Raw genomic sequence first — 20,924 nt, forward strand, 5'->3', positions numbered from 1 at the left:
AAAAGAATTTATATGGGCGTAAAAACATGTGAAAATGTGTAAGAAGGTGTACAAACAACACTATAGGAAAAATTGACCCCATCTCTGGAGTATTTCGTCGCTACGCTGAAGGCAACTATTCCAAAATGTGTCTTCAAAAACTTTTTGAAAACCTGTCGATTTACCAATAAAGATGATTCTTCTTTCTTCATTTTCTTCGAGTTTCCTCTCGTTCAATCCAGTTACTAGTCAGGCGTAAACGCGGGAAGACATCATGCGATTCTGCTAATACGGAGACGACCTATTTTCATGGACGCTGGATATTTGTCTATTTGTTGAAGTTATTCATCATCTTGTGTTTAAAAGTTCTTTTCACTCCCAAAAGGAATATGAGTAGTGTCATGATACATAAAAAGCCACTGTTTGGTCATTTATGTTTCATGACTTTGTAAAAAAAAAAGTGTTCAACCGTTTTCGTATCATTGTAAAAAAATACTGGTGATTTTAATCTGTGAAATCGAACAACACGTAAATTCAACACCCTCTATCCTGTGGCGCTGTGTACCGTTGGGAAGGAGAACTGGTATTTATCAAGGAATGAGAGAGGAATCTTATTTCCTGGCCTGTGAGGCAGACGCATTGCTTAAAAACTTTCAAGTTTGTAGCTTTTTAGGTCAAATTCCCAGAGGCGCTAAACCAATCTTTTCGACGGATTGATTTGCGTTGCGAAGTTTGTATATGATTATCGCCAATATTTACCGAGCGCGGTTTTTTCTTCCTTTTCTTTTCAATTCCTGGAGCGTTTCAGCGTCATTGATTGAAAACTTGTCTCACACTTCCGTGCCACATCAAAGCGAAACGTGTTTCCTTGTCTGGCATTTTGTTGATGACAGGCAAAGCCCAAATCACTTGGAATTAGTGATCGGACGCTTTGAAATCATGCACGCGGCCGTTTGAGAAACAGAGTAAGATTCCTCCAGACACATGATCGATTGAGAAGAATTTTTAAATCTCTAAGATGGAAGCAAAAAAAAAAAAAAGCTCTTCGGCTCTTTGGAAACTGATCGTCAGAAACGTGATATGAAAGTCTAGCTGTTATCGGCTAGAAATGTGTGTAAACGATCGTTTTGGGGATGATCAACAATGTATCGTACCTCCTTTCATCGGCCGACGCCGAGCCGTCTGGAAGTATGGGATAAATCTATATAATTGGACATGGATACATATATACACATGAAGAATTTGATAGCAAAACGAATTATCTCCACTCTTGTCATTTTGAGATGTATGCGATCTAGCCTGAGAAAGACAAGGGTAATATGGGATATTTTCACTCACAACTTTAAGAATATTTCTAGTAATGCAGCGAGAGAGGTATCATTGGAATGGTTTTATTTTGCTCTATCTGATGATGCACTTACTTTAAAATGTTTAGAAATAACTGTTTTGAAATCAAACTCTTCATATATATACATGTATATATATATATATATATATATATATATATATATATATGTAAACAAAGAAAGGGAAAACTGACCAGAAATAAATGATAAATAATGAAAACTTTGAGCAAAGAAAGTGGGTTTCCATCGGGATTCGAACCCGAGACCTCCGGATTACGAGACCGGTGTTCTACCGACTGAGCTATAGAAAGCCCTAGTTCGATGTTCGTCCCAAAACCCTTGATTCCTCTTTTCTCGTGTGGTCAGAAGCTATAGTGAGTGTATGTTTGCCACACACTCAAACACACACACACATACACACACACACACACACACACACACACACACACATTAACCTGGCCTAAACCCAAAGGATGTAAATCAACTTTGGAACAACTGTGAGGGATCGCCGAAGCGATGCATGTTTTTTTTTAAAATAATATATATTGAAACAAAGAAAGGGAAAATGAACAGAAATGAATTATAAATAGAGAAAACTTTGAGTAAAGAAAATGGGTTTCCATCGGGATTCGAACCCGAGATCTAGTAATCCGGAGGTCTTGGGTTCGAATCCCGATGGAAACCCATTTTATAAAAGCACCGAATCACGGAGGAGCCAAGTTGAAACATGCCTGCTGTGGGATGATTTTGCATGTGTTTATACGATGCGAGTAGTGAACGTCTTTGGTGGGTACGTGGAGGGGTTGCGGACACCGCGCGCGAAGTCTAGTGTACTTGATTATGTGAACAAAAGTCGCGGAGGGTTTATGAATTCTATCACGAGGGTTTTGCCTTTCTATCACTTACATGAAAACCCTAAGGCAAGATAGACGGGACTACACCTTGTCACGTGATATACTTTTGACCAATCAGTGATACGAATCTCACTTATGAGGTATATAAATATATATATATATATATATATATATATATATATATACATATATATATATATATATATATATATGTGTGTGTGTGTGTGTGTGTGTGTGTTAACGACATCAAGGTAAAAATAGCTAATCATTTTCATAGTGACTGCTAAAATGTATCTCTTTACTGATTTCACTTGTTATTGAATATACGATAATGATTACGTGTATTTCGAATTAACCTTGACGAGCAGCATGCATGTAATAGTTATATTGAATGATACTTTGCTGATGCCAAGATGGTGGTCTTTGTTGGACACAGTATACTAGTAACTGTCAGTTGCCATGGGAACAACATTCAAGCAACAGCAAATTTCTTACGTCCTACAGTTGCCTTGTGCTGACGTTTGCTCCTCAACCTTTAACATCTCTCTGTCTCGATTATTTCTGTACACATATACTGTGTAAACACATTCATTCCATGAAATGTATTATAAACATCTATCTTTAGGAAATCATATACTGTAATTCATCTGGATCTAAAATGGTTATGTGACGAAATCAGTGTTAATTGCTTGCGAATGTAAGTCATACGTTTCACGCGAAAGACTTCAAAGGCTGTCCTCCGCTAGACGTAACTTTGACTGATCAAAAAAAAAAACCTTCAAAAATCATCTCACAATAGGTTACATTGAAGGGCTGTCAAAATTAGATAGCGTCTCAAAATTGGGAGTGTGTTCTTCTTCCAGAGTAATCAGTTATCGATTTATTCATTAGGAATGGTATGGAGATAATGGAAGGATACCTACTCCATCACAGTGATGTTGACGTACACATATGGTTAAGTGATTAAGGGCGACTTTTATTTCTCTGTGTTTTTTTGTTATTTGAAAATGACATCCTGGAGAAGAATGTATGGTAGTGGAAAGCGAACATATTAGCGCCAAATGTTGCCCCTCTCCCCAGTCCGTGACGTCATACGTGTGGAAAACAGCTTCAACCTACGACTTTTTGTCTGGCGGCAAAAAGGGTATCAGGTAACATCTAAAAAGCTCTCGCTCTGACGAGATTACCGTCATCGGATTGGATTCAAACACGATTTCATCGCTGGTCGATCAAATCTTGTCTCTTTTGTTTATCCGTGTGGAAGGGAAAAAAAAAGAAAAAAATGAAGAAACGATCACATCTCGACTTGGACGTATAGGAGTTTTTCATTATTTTGATCTTGGAGTGATGGTATCAAGTTCTTCAACAACTTCTACATCATTGACAGATGGTGTTAGTATGATGCTCCCATCGATTCGATAATGGTACCATCTTTCTCCGAACCATGTGACGAAATTATATTTTTATACATTTTGCGTTGATATGCAATACAGCCACATCTGGTCGCCTTAAAAAAAGGAACATATGACAGACATCATCAAAAAATCATAGTAAGAAATACCAGGAACAACTGAAAAACAGAAGCAGACGGGCAGTTATAAAATCACACATCAGTACATTCTGCATGTTTTGCTTTGGTACAAGCCTGCACATCCATCGACAAACAGATGAAAAGTTCAAATTGATTGTGGTGTATTATGATATTTATCTTTGAATTGGAAGGTGGTTATCAATCATCTATAGTGTAAGTATACAGTGTATATGAGACATAGAAGTTCCCTTTATGTGTTTATTATGAGCATGAAGTCATGATAGTCGAAATTTTGGCTGGGAGAAGAAGAAGAAAGAAATAAAAAATAAAAAAGAGACTTGACTTTAAGTCTGACGTCAAGTACCCTTGTTATTTCCTGGTCACCACAAAATTTTAGAATAGAAACAAATGCACACATTTGCTCGCTGGAAAGACAGGGGGCCTGTTTAAGCCCCCGCGCCGTTACGTCTCGAGCGCGAAATCTCTTCCTTCCACATAAGAAGTTCGAGGAACGCCATGAAATCTGCTTCTAACCATGCGTTATTCATAATGTCTTCTTTTTTTTTTCTCTCTCTCTCTCTCTTTCTACTCCCTCTCTCTTTTTGGTCATCTGATAAAAATCGAATTGACGCCGTGCGAGATCTATGCTGTAGGTCACGATTCTGCGTCATCCAAACTAGGATAAACACCCGACGGACTCCGGGGTACAGGCAGTCTCAGGAAAGACCCCCACCAGTATACGAAGGCTTTGAATGCCAGACTTGCGCAAGGACGAACACAATCGATCGAAAAATTCGACCGACAAAGAGCCCGTAGATGTTATCGATATAGCCGAGATTTTGACAAGTCTTGTTTGCACACAAGACGGAAATCTCGTAATTTTCCTTGGACAAACACTCTTTATTGACACTACAAGCAAGGACCATCGTACAGCAATTTCATTGATAAGCCATGTCCATTAGAAGTTTTTGTCCACTGCGTTTACCACTCAGCGATGTTCGTGTCGTGCGCGAGAAAAATACATTGTGTAGCATGTCTCGTAACAGCTTCATAGATAGAGCCTAGATTTCATTTTCATTCCTAGTGACGCAAGAAAACGTAGTAAAAATGACAAAAGTGCGTTTTGAAGTCATACCTTATAGTCGTCTCATCATGAGAGATTCGCCAGGGGGTGGCGTGGTGATGAAAACAACTTTTAATCCATTGTGCAGTGAGAAACACGGGAAACAGGCATATTTGTTGACTTGAAAATATGGCTTCACTCTGCCTTCACTCGCGTCGCTCGCTGAGAGACGGAAATCGATCGAGATCAATTTCGCTGCTCCGTTTTGTCGGGCGTTCTTTATACTGCAAAAAGGTCTTGGTGCAGCTTGACTTATTGGAACAGCCATCTTCAACATGATAAAGAAAGACGCCTCTCGCTCTACTGACTATTGAATCTCTGCTCCCTAACTAACTGTTTGGTGAATGAAAAAAGAAAACAACTCTTCGAAATTCAAACATATTTCTTTCTGCCGCAGATTACATCATGCTTTTTAATACCCGGGCAATTCTAAAGTCCAACCTGTTAGCCATATCCAAAATTAGTCAGTAAACACATTTAAGAGCGACTGGAAATTGACTCGGGTATAATCATTTCTTGGTCATGTGATTGAGAATGATCACTGATGAAATCCTCGAAGTTTGCTGCTTTGGGCTTTTCTCATGGTATTATGCTAAAAGCTAGATTTCCAGATAATTGATACTACTTTGAATACACATATATTATGTACTCAAGAGAAAAAAAAACAAAAACAAAAAACATGGGATGGAACCATAGTGGTATGATGGATAAGGCTGTGGATTGGAAACAAAACATCTGGGCTTCGAATCCTGCGTGCCCTTTATCCTTAAACACGATATTTGCCCATCCTCTCCCTCTTGACCCAAATATATATATATATATATATCATAATATATATATATATATATATATATATATATATATATATATATATATGTGTGTGTGTGTGTGTGTGTGTGTTTGTGTGTGTGTGTGTGTGTATAGATAGATAGATGATAGATATACACACATACCTTAACATGTACATGTACCACATGTGTGTGCGCGTCACATGATCCTTGGTGGATGCAAACTGCTTGTATAAATGTTATTATATTTGATATGTGAGCTTTAAGGAAGCAAACATTTTGCAATCGCTTCAAGTTCATATTACTGGCAAAAATAAAGTCGTATACAAGATATGCATCAAGAACAGTGAAGCCGTTAGATATTGTTGAGTTTCACCGAAAAAAAAAAACGCGTCAGATCATGTTTCTCATACTCTTCTACGAACACAATGAAACATAAACGGACTTGGATTTCATGAACATTTTGGATTCCATTATTCACAATATTTCTTTAAACAATTATCACTAATCGAATCATTATCTATTGACAATCACAATCTAACACACATGCCCAAACTATAGCACAACAAACAAGTTTGAAAATAGCCATTAGTGACCAAGAATGCTACAGTCACGTACTTCTTTCTTTGGTCCCTGTAGTATATAGATTGATGAAGACGTATAGAAAGAGTTTTGAACAAAATATCAAAGAAATTTTATAATTTTCATCTTAACTATGCTTTACAGTATACAGAATTCATTTTTTCTTCTCTGAACAGACATGTGGGGTTTATCCCACGTTTTTCCTGTCGTTTTGCATTGCTGTCACGAACCCGAAGTCATGATACATTTCGGATTTTGCGCATTGACATTTCGGTAATAGTCTCAGAACCGGAGGGGGATTCCATTACTTTCAGGCAGGTGTATAATCATTCCAAAGTATACAATCTTCTGAGCCTATGGAATTATCATAAGGAATAACATTGTTTATTGTTGTTAAGAGGAGGCGTGTGTTTATACTTTATTGCCATGCAGTGGTCATGCTATCGCGTGTGACACTTACAGTTTAAAGTCGATGCTTCAATGACTTGTTCAAATGAGTTCAAATAAAAAAATGACCTCTAATTCCGTTTTTGCGATTGTAATTTGTTCGCGGAAGGTTAAAAAGATATTCACAAATCCATTTCACAACAACTTGCTTTCGAAATACCTAACGAAGGAAATCAGAACAATAACATGATAGCATTGATCAGGCCCATTGGATTTGGCCCTGAACTTTGACACTTCTTTTCCAGTTGCAACAAGGATCATTTTAAATAAATGAAAAAAAAAATAGTTACGATACAAGGGACAAACCGCCAAACGAAAAGAAAAGCTTAAGAGAAACAACGCTATCAACAATACTGTAAAACGTAAATATTTTGCCTCAACCAGATTTACTTTGAATAATTTCTCCATCAAGGCTAACGCGTATTGTTGAGTTTGTCGATACTGTAAAGAAATTGCGTAGGAGGGAACTATAACACCATAGGATAATACTGTGCATCAAAATAATTACCAGAAAATCGAAATCTTCACAAAATCTTAAACATTTGAAACAACAAACATTATATACTATTTCTCTTGGTCTCATCCTTTAACAAAACCCCATTATTGTAGATTTCTTGCCAATGGGAAGAGTGAATTGTATTGAAATAAAAGGCGTCTGAGAAATCCATTTGAATCGTCTTACAATTTGCTCGAGAAGCATATAAGGTGTGTTCAACGAGTCTTGCATGGCCCCTTCTACGGGTCTCGCATTTTCGCAGCGGGCAAGGCAAAAGTGCAAAACAATGTAAACGTGTCCGAGGTGTGTGCCGCCGGGATCACATTTAACACCCGGTTTTGGGGTCTGGGGAGTTTGCGGAAGCAGCCAGCGTGTGTTTGTTCCACCTGCAATCGTGCGAAGAATACATATACACGCATATAATATATATATATATATATATATATATATATATATATATATATATATATATATAATATGCATTATGTGTCGGTGCCTGTTTTGTGTGGTGTTTGCGGGGGAAGGCATTTCATTTTTCCCCTTTTAAAACAATGAAAAGCAAGAGAAGCCCAAACATCCATTTTTAATAGCAAGTTCAATTGCGACCTAGCATAGCATTCGTACACTGTAATAATTTTCGCGTATTATGCACGGCGGAATCTGTTAGATCGTGGGACAAGTTGGTGTATGAGTATTCGTCGTTCTGGTTTTATTTTTTTTTCTTCCCCTCTCTCTCTCTCTCTCGAAATACCTGTCACATGTTTCTGCGAAATTTCAATTATCTAATACTGAAAGCAGTTCGAGTAATATCGTCATGAATAATCTCTGATAGTGGCATGTTTGACAGCAGGAAGCACCCACATCTGGATCTTAAGAAAATGGAGAATTGGACGTTGTTTATGAGTATTCGGTATGCTGTGTAAATATTGATAACATGCTCGTACTTCGCTTCCGAAATCTAACGTCTGTTCCAGGGCTATGTGTGAGGGGAAACGTGTCTGGAAAAGGCATTTTATGTGACGGGTAAAGACGAGAGAATTTTATGGCGTACATCTGGCGATGGCGAAAAAGATCCGCAAGGTGTCGTCACTACACGTAGAAACTTAAGATTTCCCTAAAATATGGAGTCTCTATTCCCAGCATTCCTCAACATCCTCCAGTTCCGTTCATACATTATCTTTCAATCGTTCCATCGTCCATGTTCACTGGCAACGTATCTTCCTGATATAGGCCTACTTTGATTAGATACACTTGTAACAATTGGTACATGCACTTATTGTATAGTTAAGTAGTAAAAAATGTGCACTTGTATAGTTGAGTGTATATCTACAAAAATGTGACCACTTCGAGAGCATTAAACGACTGTTAAAGTACTTTTCATGCTTATTCTTCAATTTTATTCTATAGGTTGGATCACGGCTTGTTTGTCACATCACCTTAATTAAGAAAAAAAAAATCCCAAGAAGTTCTACAATGTGCCTTGCGCAACAAATGCTTGTTACAGGTTGGTATCCCCAAACTTCTCTATTCATTTTGTACTCCAAATGTCTCTGTATCTTTGACCATTTTGTTCATTTTATTCATGCTCAATAAGCAAATTCAGTTTTATTGTATTTGTTACTTTGGTGTACCCTCATTGGAGAAATAGAAAATTGAAAATACGGTGAATGTAACTTGAATTTTAGAAGTTCCTGCTAGTGCGTATTTTCGTGAGACTATTGAAGGGAAGCATAAAACACGAGCATGTAATTGCGTACACGATGGTAAATGCAAATTGGAATAGAAGCAGTCTTCAACGATGTCCGAAATATCAGAGATATCACAGCTTAAGGCAGACGGAGGGTCCGCAAAAAGCATCTTCGAATTAGAAAACGTTACTGCTCACCATAAGTCGACTTTCTTCACAAAATACACGCGGCTATAGAATCGTGTTGTGTATATAGAAAGGGCGTAAAACATCCTTGCAGAGATTAATGTATAAGTACGTAGGCATTTCCCGTAAAGTGAAAAGAAAATACTCGCACTATAAGAAGCAGAAGTAAACTACCTGACAGTCCATGGCATGATAGAAAATAGTATGGTTTCACACAAAAGTACACCACATTGGCCCGAATTCACGATGGTGGTACAATCTTTGTCCATGGTTTAAACCATGGACAAAGACCGTAGTTTTGTATGGGGCGCCAAGTGTCGCATGGCCTATTTCGTTACGAAATCAGTAATTTCATCGCGAAATAGGCCATGCGACACTTGGCGCTGACTCATACAAAACTACGGTCTTTGTCCATGGTTGGACAAAGATTTACCGCCTTCGTGAATTCGGGCCATTGTCTCCAATTCTTTTAAGGTAACGGATCAATAGCTATGATCGAAGGATAAACAATTATTGTTTACCGTTATGCACTGCATTCAGTGACCTTAAAAACGCCTCGGTATCGCAAAGCATGGCATTTACTATCGAAGCGGAAATCTATGGCCTGAAGTAGTGCCAGCATGCAGTTGTCTGTATTTTTAACTATATTATAACCTTAACAAATTGGAAATGTGAAAATTATATGAATAAGACGCTATTCCTCCAGAGTGAATAATCTCATACGGCATTCCTAAAGGAACTTTTGCATAACTATTGTTTGCAAATCTTTATTCGTGATTTGCTGTACATGGCATAGTATTCAACAGAAACATAAATCTCTACTGACGATATGGTACTTTGTTATCTGGGTAGGACACCCTCAAAAACATACAAACAAACAAACAAACAAAAACGAGGCTGAAAATCAGTGAAAACAACGGACTCAAACCAAATATTTGATTGGATATGCCAAACTGGGTTTAGTTTGAATAAAAAAAAAATAACAACCGCTGACTTACATGGTTAGTAGACATGGCAAGTGGTAAATAGAAAGTAGTTACATAGATACATTATGTTCGTTTTGTGTACACGACAAAAGGTAATACATTTAGTAACGTAAAGTATTTCGGTAATATTGTTCATGAAGTGATATCCAGTTCCACTTTTATCCAGTGTCATTACTGCAATTATCAAAACTGATAGCTGACAGTTCTCCACAATTCCACATTGACACTAATATATGTTAATCTCTTGTTGTCATTGCAAAAATACAAACAGGTCAATACATTTCCAATACTTCTACATTGGTACTATTTTTGATATGCCATCTTTAAGACATCATGTACAGTAATCGTTTAGGTGTAATACACCTCTACATCAATTTGATAGGATACATTGACATAGAATTTGTTATGAAACATGTTCAGTTTCTATACGCAAAATTAGCCGATATACCTATTCGAGTAAAAATGTTGCCTTGTTTATTTCAAGTACATTTCAAATTTCCCCGCCATATTAAACTGCGAAAAGTACCAGTGAAGCCGTTGACCACAATGCATTGACCGCGTATACAATCAAAACAGCACTGTTAACTTCAATTGCAAAAGCACTCCACGAAAATCAATATTAAATGAATTAAAACAAGCGTTGATGTGGTGTATTGAGAGTAGATGTACGCCAACGCAACACTTCAATTTTTATTTCAATAGAGATCTAGATGTCACTCATTCATCTCACATATGAACGAGCGAATATGATTATTATGATTATGATCTTTATGTGAATATAAAGAGTCTTAAAAATTTCCTGGAGAGACACCTATTCTGTCGCAGTTCAAGATGATCGTATCTCTCCATTTTGTAGTTTTCAATATTGCAACAACTTGCATTTCTTTGGAAATACTGTCTTTTGCTCATAGGCACGAGGGCTGTGACATTTGGAAAACAGTGGATTCCCGTTATAACGAAGTCCCCGGGACCGGCAGTTAATTTCGCTATATCGAAATTTCGTTATAACCGAACAAATACATAAATAAAAAACATAGATATAACATAGATGATGTTGGAGCCTGAATTTTTACTTCGTTGTAACCGGAATTTCGTTATAACCGTGTTCGTTATAACGGGAGTGCACTGTATCGACATTTCGATAATTCTTAGGTTTCTATATGCAATGGCATGAAACAAAGGTCTCAAACACATTTATCCTGGGAGACATTACAGAAAAAAAACACGTTATAAGACATCGTATGAATAGGTCAAAATGCATACAGGGACTATAAAGAAATCAAAACACATGAACATGAACTTCGCTATTACAGAGACACCATACTGACAACCATGAGATAAATACGTAGTTTCATGTTTCAGTTCCATGTGATTCACTCCCCTTTAAAATGAAGGTCATCGTTCTACCTATGAGCTAGTTTATGAATCACGTGTCCGAATTAGATTAGCTAATAGAGAGTCCTTCTATATTCTTTGGACCGTTGGGAACACTATGCGCTGGGCAGCGCTACATTCATATCTACGAAAGATAACACAAAGTCATGCGAATGGAACGTTTATCTATGCAACCCACGCACACCAATACATGCTGTTTTCAGGACAAAAGGATTATATTTATTCATCACATCTCGTATATCTCTGTCACCCGTACAGCCGTTTAGGTATCATGTATGACTGTGACTGAGCTAAAGGAATTTAAGAAGCTTAGTATAATTGGGTTCAGTTTACTCGATCTTAGATTGTAATCATGAGCTCCGTCGTCCATATCGATTATTCGGCTTGCATTAACTTTTGCGATGTTGTAATATATAGAACTACCGAAAGATCATGAAGCCTTCATTCTGAACATGATTAGTTTGCTACTTTCCTCAGAGGACAGGTAAACTATGACATTTACACGATTTCTCTGTTTTATCAACTCATATTGGTATGCCCAATTCATCTAATCATACAATAGACTTTGTTTCACGATGCATTCGCAATGAAAGGAGGGAATACATGGTCGAATTAGCAGATCTTGTCTGAACTTTTAGCTATGATCTGATTCTTTTTTTTTTCTTTGCGGCCAATGAATTTGTCAGAAGTATATTTACCATTATCGTTTTACTTTATTTTTTTCCCTCCTTTTCTGCTCCGCAATGATATGGGGGCAGGTGCCGTCATTCCACCACCTCGCACTACTTTTCTTTACTCTTTTTTTCTTCTTATCCACATCAATCATATTTCTCTAATATCTTCCAGCGATATGGAGGCAATTAGCCAGCTTAGCGCCACATTTTAGGCAGCTTGGGGGGATTTTTCATATTTTCCATGACAAGGCATGCCTTACATGTGCTACACCCGTAGTACCGGCGGTTGGATTGAATTCAAGATGGCTGTAATCCTCCGAACCTGAGATCCTATGTACGGGAACATGCCCAAAATGCCGTGGAAAGAAAGACGGACATATTCTTTCTTGCATTTTCTCGCACATGCCAACGTCCAAGCACCTAAACGGTAGATTGAATGGAGCCAAATCGGCACCATATTTCACGTCTCGTGATTGTCAAATCTTAAAGTCATAAGAATAAATTCTAGCGATTTCGACGTTTTTTCCTTGTTTAACTGTATATATATGACTACATGTGAAGTGCATTGTCCACGTTCAGGCAATAATGATAATTATTAGTGATAAAAGACACACACATCAGTATGCATCACTATAACAATTGAAATCTTATTAACTATGCCTCGTGTATAAACGAATGCAATGTAGAAAGATATATGGACTCCATTCTACAATGACATTTCAAGATTTACCGAGTATTAGAGACAGAAATTCATTACCGATGCAGCACACGCTTTATGTATTTAGATTAGACCCGAGCGTATAAAAATAGCAGGTCTACTATTCCTTAACATCATGCCGGACACTAATGTAACTTGATAATGTGATATTAATCCTGATACGGCTCTTATATTTATCATGTCTCCCTGTAATAACTAACCCTTACATAAATGTTTTCGAAGATTTGTTCGGATGTGGGTACCTTCTACCAACGCCTATTTTTAGCCCCGCATATCGTACATTATTCCGTTTTTCTGTTCTCACTCGCCCCGGCACGATGACGCTTGTAAAGCAGTGTAGATAGAGATTCGAGGCATATCATTTTATCACCCACACGGAGAATATAATATCATTTGATCGCTTGTCTCATGATAAAAAGGAACTACTAAAAACAGATGGTACTTTCGGTGGCTGTTGTCGTGAGGAAAGAAAAAGTCAAAACAAAAAGACAATAAAGGATGCTCCCGGCGCTTCAGATCGTTTTTTTTTCTCCCCTACTTTGGACAGCGCCCGCCCACGGAAAGACATGTCCATGTACAGCGGGAAACGTGCAGTTTATATGGCTCAAGACAGAGAGGTGATTCCACAGTTAAAATTGAACAAGACCACTGGAGCTGGGTGCGCGGGGCGGTCACGAGATTGGTACATTCGTTTCCCCGCGAACTTCTTAATTTTGCCGCAGACACGATTCATGGGTGCTGCCGATCGCTATATACCGAGTCCCCCGCCTTGATGGTTGCGCGTGACAAATCGAACTCGACGTTTTCTTTCCTCGCTGAGCGGCGTTCAAGAGAAAAAATCCATTGATTAGACTGGCATCTTTTAGCTAGAGAGGACCAAGAAAGAGTTTCAAAGAGCTGAGAAGAAAGGAAGCAGCACTGGGAAGTACACGGGAGGAAACAAGTCGAAGAAAACAGGGAGACGGGGGAAGGTCTCCTGTTCCCGACTAACTTCAAAGACATATTCCTTGAAGGTAGGCCGATTAATTTCATTATGTTTGTATGTTTTCTGTCAAATTCATCTCTCTCATGCGGTAACGCGTTTTCATATCGTATTCATCATATAGTTAAAGATATGATACATCAAACGCGTCTTCTATTCTTTATTTTACTTGGTTATTCTCTCGACCTCTCTGCGAACATTGTACAAAGCATCGGCGCATCCTTCGAAGCGAATAAATGGATGGTGTGGTCACAGCCAATATTGATAGATAATCATGACAGCACAAGAACATCTAACAATGAATAATGAGGTGTACTGTGGAATCCGTCCTTCGGTTGGAATGAGAAATGCTCGTTTTCTACTCTCTTCTATAAATTTGGGATCTGAAATGAGGATTTGATACGATAAAAGAAATAGAACATGTTCATTGGCAAACAACGCCTTTCTCCTTTTGCCTTTTCCTTTCTTTGAAGTTCCATGCATTTTCAAATATCTCATAATGATGGATCCATAATTTTCTTTTTTTAGAAATATACAGATATTTAAGGAGTGTGTAGTTTTTGGAGTCGATAATTCAATCCATTTTATTTTCTTTGTACGAGATTAAGGACAATTTGATATAATTGAATATAGGCATGGATTTCCGTAGAAAGATGAAAATAACGTAAACTCCCTTTCTTCCTGCTGCCTTGAAGCTTAATATGTAATCAGAGCAGTGGGTTGTGTTTTTCTCTTTCTAGATTTGCAAAAATACCATGGGTATGGCATCTCCAAGCACTATTATCATCTTTCTCTCCCTCATATTCGAAAGAAAAAAAAAATCCATTACGTCGCTGTCCTCAGTCTATTAATCCACGACAATATTTTTTTCGTCACTGTTCTCGCACTCATAACACAAATATATCAAAGGAGAGAGAGAGTGAGAGGAAAGGAAAGGTTACAAACATATTAATGCTTATTCGTGACACCTTTTCACTGCCTTAAGAGCACTCACCTATCTCGAGACATCATAAAGACCACCACCACCACCACAAAAAAGGAAAAAAAATCTATGAGAAAAAGTCGAATGATGCGTTCAGTGGGTATGAAATTGATGAATGGAACGAATGAATGAACCTTACCAACATGCCTCTGGATATTTAGTTCGCGGGGGTGTTAGGTTCGAACGAGATCTTTTATGCGTAGGAATGTCGTCGTACGTTGAACCCCCTTGTTAATACTGTAGAATACCGCTGTCTTTGTGTAAGACATGGTTGTCATAAATAAGTAATGGTGTTGTTGAATAAAACGCTGTCAACATATCATTTTTTACTACACCATCGCTTTTTATACCGCAACGTTGAAAAACTAGGTTTTATCCCGGCCAATTTCATTGTTTTGTCATTCAATTTCATTTTGAAGCATTCGTTTTCTTCGAATTTGCTCAGGCATCAAAACACGGTCTTTCAAAATCGTTTTTCTTTGTTCAAATTGACTAATTTGGCAACCGACCTCGCATTTGCACATTCTAATTCATTGAATGCGCATACATTTTCGGCAATGGTTATCCAATTTATTCTTCATCTGTAGCCAGCTCTTTCGGAGTATTCAAGTTCGAATATGGGCAAACAAGTTCATTAAGGGGAATCAAATTAAAGCTTTAAGTGTCCATTAAAAAGTACATCACTTGTACTGCGTTTTAATCTACATGTTGATGACACAGGGTGACTCAAATAAATATATAAGATGAAAATCAGAAAGCTGTATGAAGATCATAAGTAAGAAAACGATGTCAAATGAAGATTGTAAACACAATATGATTATCTTAAAGGGATGGTACAGTATTGGTGGAGATGAGAATTGGGCTTTTAACTTTTTACGAGATACCAAGAAAACACTTATGAAATAGTACAGAGCATACCATCTTAAGAGGAATTCAAAGTTTATTTGATGAAAATCGGGTTTGAAATGACTGAAACATCCAAAAACAAAATAAAACAAAGCGATCATGATAAAATGTGGGTCCCACACTTTATCAGAAATGCTCTGTTTTGGATATCTCAGCCATTTCAAAACCAATTTTCATCACATAAACGTTGAATTCCTCATGAGATTACATGATCTTTCATATTTCATAAGAGGTTTCTCATTATCTCACCAAAATATGTTAGAAACCTGAAATTAGGTTTCAACCTAAACTATACGATCCCTTTAATGTAATAAAGATATATAAATTAGAGACAGAGACAGCGATGAGATGTCATGACGAAATGATGATTTTGTATTGAAGCTTACATAACATGTTTAGCAAAAGAAATCAATGTGAATATTCATATAATCTAATGCTGATCATAATGATGAAATGTAAGACAAAAAGTAAAAGTCACATTTAATGACTAGCTGGACCTAATCACTCTTGCCCGTCTATATACACGTGCATTACGAAATTGAATGCTCAATTGTGAAAATCGTTTACTGAAAAACGAATTTGAAGGTGCTTTTTAGTGCTTATCGATCCCATCGCACTAATTTGAATGCACAAACTTGGAAATCAATGCCTAAACACAAAATTGATTGCTCACATCCGAATTTGAGCTAGTGACCACTAATTTCGATGCCTAAAAACGAATTTTAAAGCATTAAACGTGAAAGTCATTTGACCAAAGTCACTGCATCACTTTAAACATACGAATTTGAATACACATAACAGGAAAATAAATGAAATTTCTACGAAATTGGCGGGAAAAACCTTTAAAACATTGTCATGTATTGTGTTCGAGAAATTATGTCTTGTCTCATGAGCGCATTAAGTGATTTGTATGGTTTCATGTAAAGAAAAAACTATTCCATTCGCTATTTGAGACATGATCATAATAACTAACATAAGGGGGTCTTTTTCTTACCTCAAAATTTCAATAAGAGTTTGATGTATATAGTTCTGAATCACTTGGCATCTTCCTATCTTTGGCTCATTTTTTTTTGTATGATGCTACCTGCAATCGGAACATAATTTCTCCGTTATTTGAATTTATATTTTCATTTTCAAATTCTACATTTCATGAAGGAAATAGGAGCTTAGTATGGCTTAACCGAGCTCTGAAGAGGTACATGTGGAGCTGAACACTGTACCACTTGTTTGATTACAATGTAAGAAAGGGGTGAACTTGGAAACACGCTTGGTGAAGAGGCAGTAGGCTTGTCAGTAGAATGACTTAACTATGGTGTGACATTCAGGTTGTTTGTTTTTTTTCGGAGGCGGAAGTGTGTTTCTATTTATTTGTTGTTGTTGTTGTTTTTTTTTTTTAAATGCTCGTCTTATCACACCAATCCCGTATGTTCAACTCCAGGAAAAAATAAAAGAGGATTTCGGAACGACTATGCGAATAGCTCAAATTATATCAGAGTTTTTTTCTTTCTTTCTTTTCCGCGATTCTTCTCGATTTCAATGTCAAAAATTCGCAACGGGATTTCGTCGGAGCTCTCGCACAACTATGATCATCAAACAGTCCGATGCAATAAATATCTAACATTAATTGCAATTGATTCATAAATATATAGGCCAAACTTCTCCGGATCTTTCATCATACACAGAGAAAAGATAGGAAAAATACACCGTTAAAATCTTCCACTGCAAACATAACAAACGGAAGTTTTTTGAAACAGGTGAAAAACGAATACCAATGATATTTCCAAAAAACAAAAAAAAAACACGTTTTTTATTATTATCATTTTTTTTTTGGGCCAGATCTCACAATAATGTACATGTGTTCGGCAGAAGCGTCTCTTACGATGTTTTAGAATAAAGGCTTGATAAATGTCGTACATATTCCAGTGCTTAGCCAAAGTCACGGGGAGGAGGGAGGGGGGGGGGGGGGGGAGAGGGTGGAGGTAACTGTAGTCTCGTTAGACATAATCTCATACTTCCGAGATATTTTATCCGGAGATGGAAAATGGAAAGCGAGTTGGATTTCATATTGATTTACGATCAGACTGCGCGTGACGTTAGCAGTGGCGAGATATAAAGATATTCATCCAATTTGTTATCCTTGGATTGTCGAAAGTGTCATTTAGTGAAATGTGATTTTATTTGCTCATGCTTATCATCGCAACAGTGACTCCAATGTCATTATGCCTGTACGAGCATGATTAAAGATTATTTTCCAGATCGAAAGGTGGTTATGATTTGCAAACGCCGAGGCCAAAAATATTTTAGAATGCCGCACCGTTAAGCCGATCCCTGAAATGTTAGGAAATACCCAAATTCTCCTCATCTCTCTACGCAAAGAGATTTAAGAGACACACCTACACAACATGACATTTAAAATCCCATTACAACGACAAAACAACAACAAAACAACAACAACAACAACAAAAGAGGGTGAATTAGTCGACAGTGCTTTATTTGATAGCCGTCTATCTGACGTATCATAACCTGTAGAATGGTATGACTGAAACCATACTGCTTTCCCCTGAGGGCTCTGTGCAAGGGAACCGCAGTTTACTCTCGATTTTGTAAAATCGACGCGAAAGAAAAATAAGATGACACTTTTCCAGGTGATTTCTGAGATATGCCCATCTCATACTCATCCTCTTCTTCCCTATGAAATAAGACAGACAGAGAAAGAGAGAGAGAGAGAGAGAGAGAGAGAGAGAGAAAAGCTAGAGCGAGATAACATGTTTGACATATCATAGTAGAGCTGTTTCGATTGTTTGGGTAGGGTAAGATTCCTTGTGGTATGAATAATAAATTATTTATCATCGAATCAAATTGGGGGGAAAGGAAAGTTTTCCCCTAGAAAGTGGTTTTGACAAATTTTCCGCTCCCATGCGCTGAAATTCGACCCGATTAGATAAATTGCTTTCGCACTGACGTCACGAGGTTGTCAGGCTCGTGCGATGAAACATTTGCGTTACATTACTCGCACGAAAGACTCGAATTTAAAGAGACCCCTCCCCTTCCTAAAAAAAATAAATGAAATTAAAAAAAAGTGTGGAGGGGGTAAAAAAAAATCCCCATCCTTGAACGGGTTGGTAAGAGGTAACTGCAAATTATATCATCCGCATCCTTCTCCAAATTGACAGCGTGCATTGACCACAACTAGCTCGCGGGTTCCTGTTCTGTTTGTTTTATGTCTCTTGGTGCCTGCCAATGCCCGTGACGAAACAATCCTGACTGCACGGTTGAAGAGATGACCGCGAAACCACGATAATCCGTACTCATGGTTGCCCGTCTCTCCCCCATTCCTGTCCGAGGTGGAGCTCCCACGTTCCTCAACACTTTTCTTTCTAATACACTCCCACTGAACACATGTATGCCACTTTCTATGGTCAACATAAGCTGAACTCCCCTTTTTTTTTGAGAAGCCAGGATGCATGGTAATTATTTACCAAATAATGCTTAAAATGGTGAGGGAGCCCCCCCCCCAAAAAAAAAAAAAAAAAAAATGTAGTTTGTGGTAATAATATGCATTCCCCTCAGAGGCGCTGTAATAGAAATAATAGAAATAAATAAATATAATAATATTAATGATAATAATAATAATAATAATAATAATAACAGCCACCAACACCACCACCACCACCACCATCATCATCATCATCATCATCATCATGTTTTCTTTATCCAGGGTAGCCTCTTCAGTGTTACCACTGCTCGACCAGAGGGCAATGCCATTATTATTACCCTAGAGTTGCCAGGTACCCATTTGTACACCTGGGTCGAGAGGGACAATGTGGATAAAAACATCTTGTCCAAGGACGTAAGCACTGGGCGGGATTCGAACTCGGTTCCTCGGATTGGGAGTCGGGAGTCTTATCCGCTGTGTCACATAAAGTATAGAAAAATGTTGGCTACACTGAAACTTATAGCACAATGATACAGTATTGTCAACTCTTTGTCCCTCCATCCCATACCCCACCCTTTAAAAAAAAGGATGCTCACATGCAACATCGTTCCATTGTGACGTAGACAATGGAATAAACGACGTGTGTGTTAAAAATATAGTCGTATATGTGCATCGAGTGTGTGTATGTGTGTTTGTATATTTCGGATGAAGAGGGGCAATATTCTTGTCAATGAAGTGTCTCTGAAGTTTACTATTCAAACGGTGAATTTATACGGTTCAATGTTTTGTCGACGAATCAACGTTGCCCGTTAAAAGTCTAGGGATGCCATGGTATAGCTGCATTGAATTACATCTTGAAAATGCTGTAAAGGTTCGTTGTATACCAGTCCCAGATGCTTTAATTAGAGATTGCCCTGCTTACGTCGCCCTATAATCTCTGTCTATAAAGGAGAGAAACAGGCGAACTCGACGCAACGGACTACTTTATCAACCTCGCCCTTTTGAAAGCTAATCAGAAGAGCCCGAGTGGAATTTGCATTTAAAGTGAATTCCTGTTGATCTCACCCCCTTAGGATGCTCAAAAAAGCAGTCCGTTTGATATTTGAAAAAATATGATAGTGAACAGAGAGAAAGAAAAAAAAAAGATATAGGATAAGATCAGTGTCTGATCCTGTCTGGGTTCTGCTCTGCTAGAACTAGGTACCTTCTGAGAATTTTGTATCAAAGCAAAACAACGAAGTGAGAAGTATGTCTGAGCCGAATAGTCACCCCCTTCACCCCCCCCCCCCAAAAAAAATCATATTTCGTAAGCCCACGTGTATCCAAATCCTATAATTGCTTTGTTACAAAAAAAAAGCAGAAAAAACAAAACAAAAGCAAAAGTGTACTGGGTGATGAATTTCATGTGCTATAGCAGACGTTAGATCCTTACCCCGTTCAATTTCGCTCCAACGCTCACGCTGCACTGGACAGCAACAGCAAAAACAATGTTAAAACCGCTGATACCAACGACCAGCGTGAAAATAAAATCTCTCATTCTGCTTGCTGTGGTTGCATGTCAAAGTATAACCCATGAAAATGAATACAACAACAACAACAAACAAAACAAAAACCAACAGCAACAATCAATTTTAAAAAAAGCCAAACAAAAACAGCTTTCTATCATGTGGGTGGGAATTAGTGTAAGTCTGTTTTCAAGTGGTGAGATCGTAGGAATCACTATACCTTACTTGGCACATCGCCTGTACGATACATTCCTCCCACATTGTGGTATCCTGTATCCTCACTTTTTCTCGATGGGAAGAAAATACATCATTTTGACCATC

At 37.8% G+C, this 20,924-nt stretch overlaps 1 protein-coding gene and 1 non-coding gene across 2 annotated transcripts in view; one reads left to right on the plus strand and one right to left on the minus strand.

Moving 5' to 3' along the window:
• Positions 1-1,563: 1,563 nt before the first annotated feature.
• Positions 1,564-1,637, minus strand: Trnat-cgu (transfer RNA threonine (anticodon CGU)). The gene has a single exon. It is a non-coding gene; the product is annotated as a tRNA-Thr (tRNA).
• An 11,801-nt stretch (positions 1,638-13,438) lies between these two features.
• Positions 13,439-20,924, plus strand: part of LOC139727615 (uncharacterized) — a 126,893-nt gene continuing 119,407 nt past the window's right edge. The window contains exon 1 of the mRNA XM_071638597.1: positions 13,439-13,805. The gene's annotated coding sequence lies outside the window, so the exon portion shown is untranslated. The remainder of the gene's footprint in view (positions 13,806-20,924) is intronic.

The sequence above is a fragment of the Diadema antillarum genome, unplaced genomic scaffold (genome assembly GCF_040938485.1).
Source record: "Diadema antillarum isolate AM-2024a unplaced genomic scaffold, OU_Dant_1.0 seq00000136_RagTag, whole genome shotgun sequence".
Taxonomy (NCBI): domain Eukaryota; kingdom Metazoa; phylum Echinodermata; class Echinoidea; order Diadematoida; family Diadematidae; genus Diadema; species Diadema antillarum.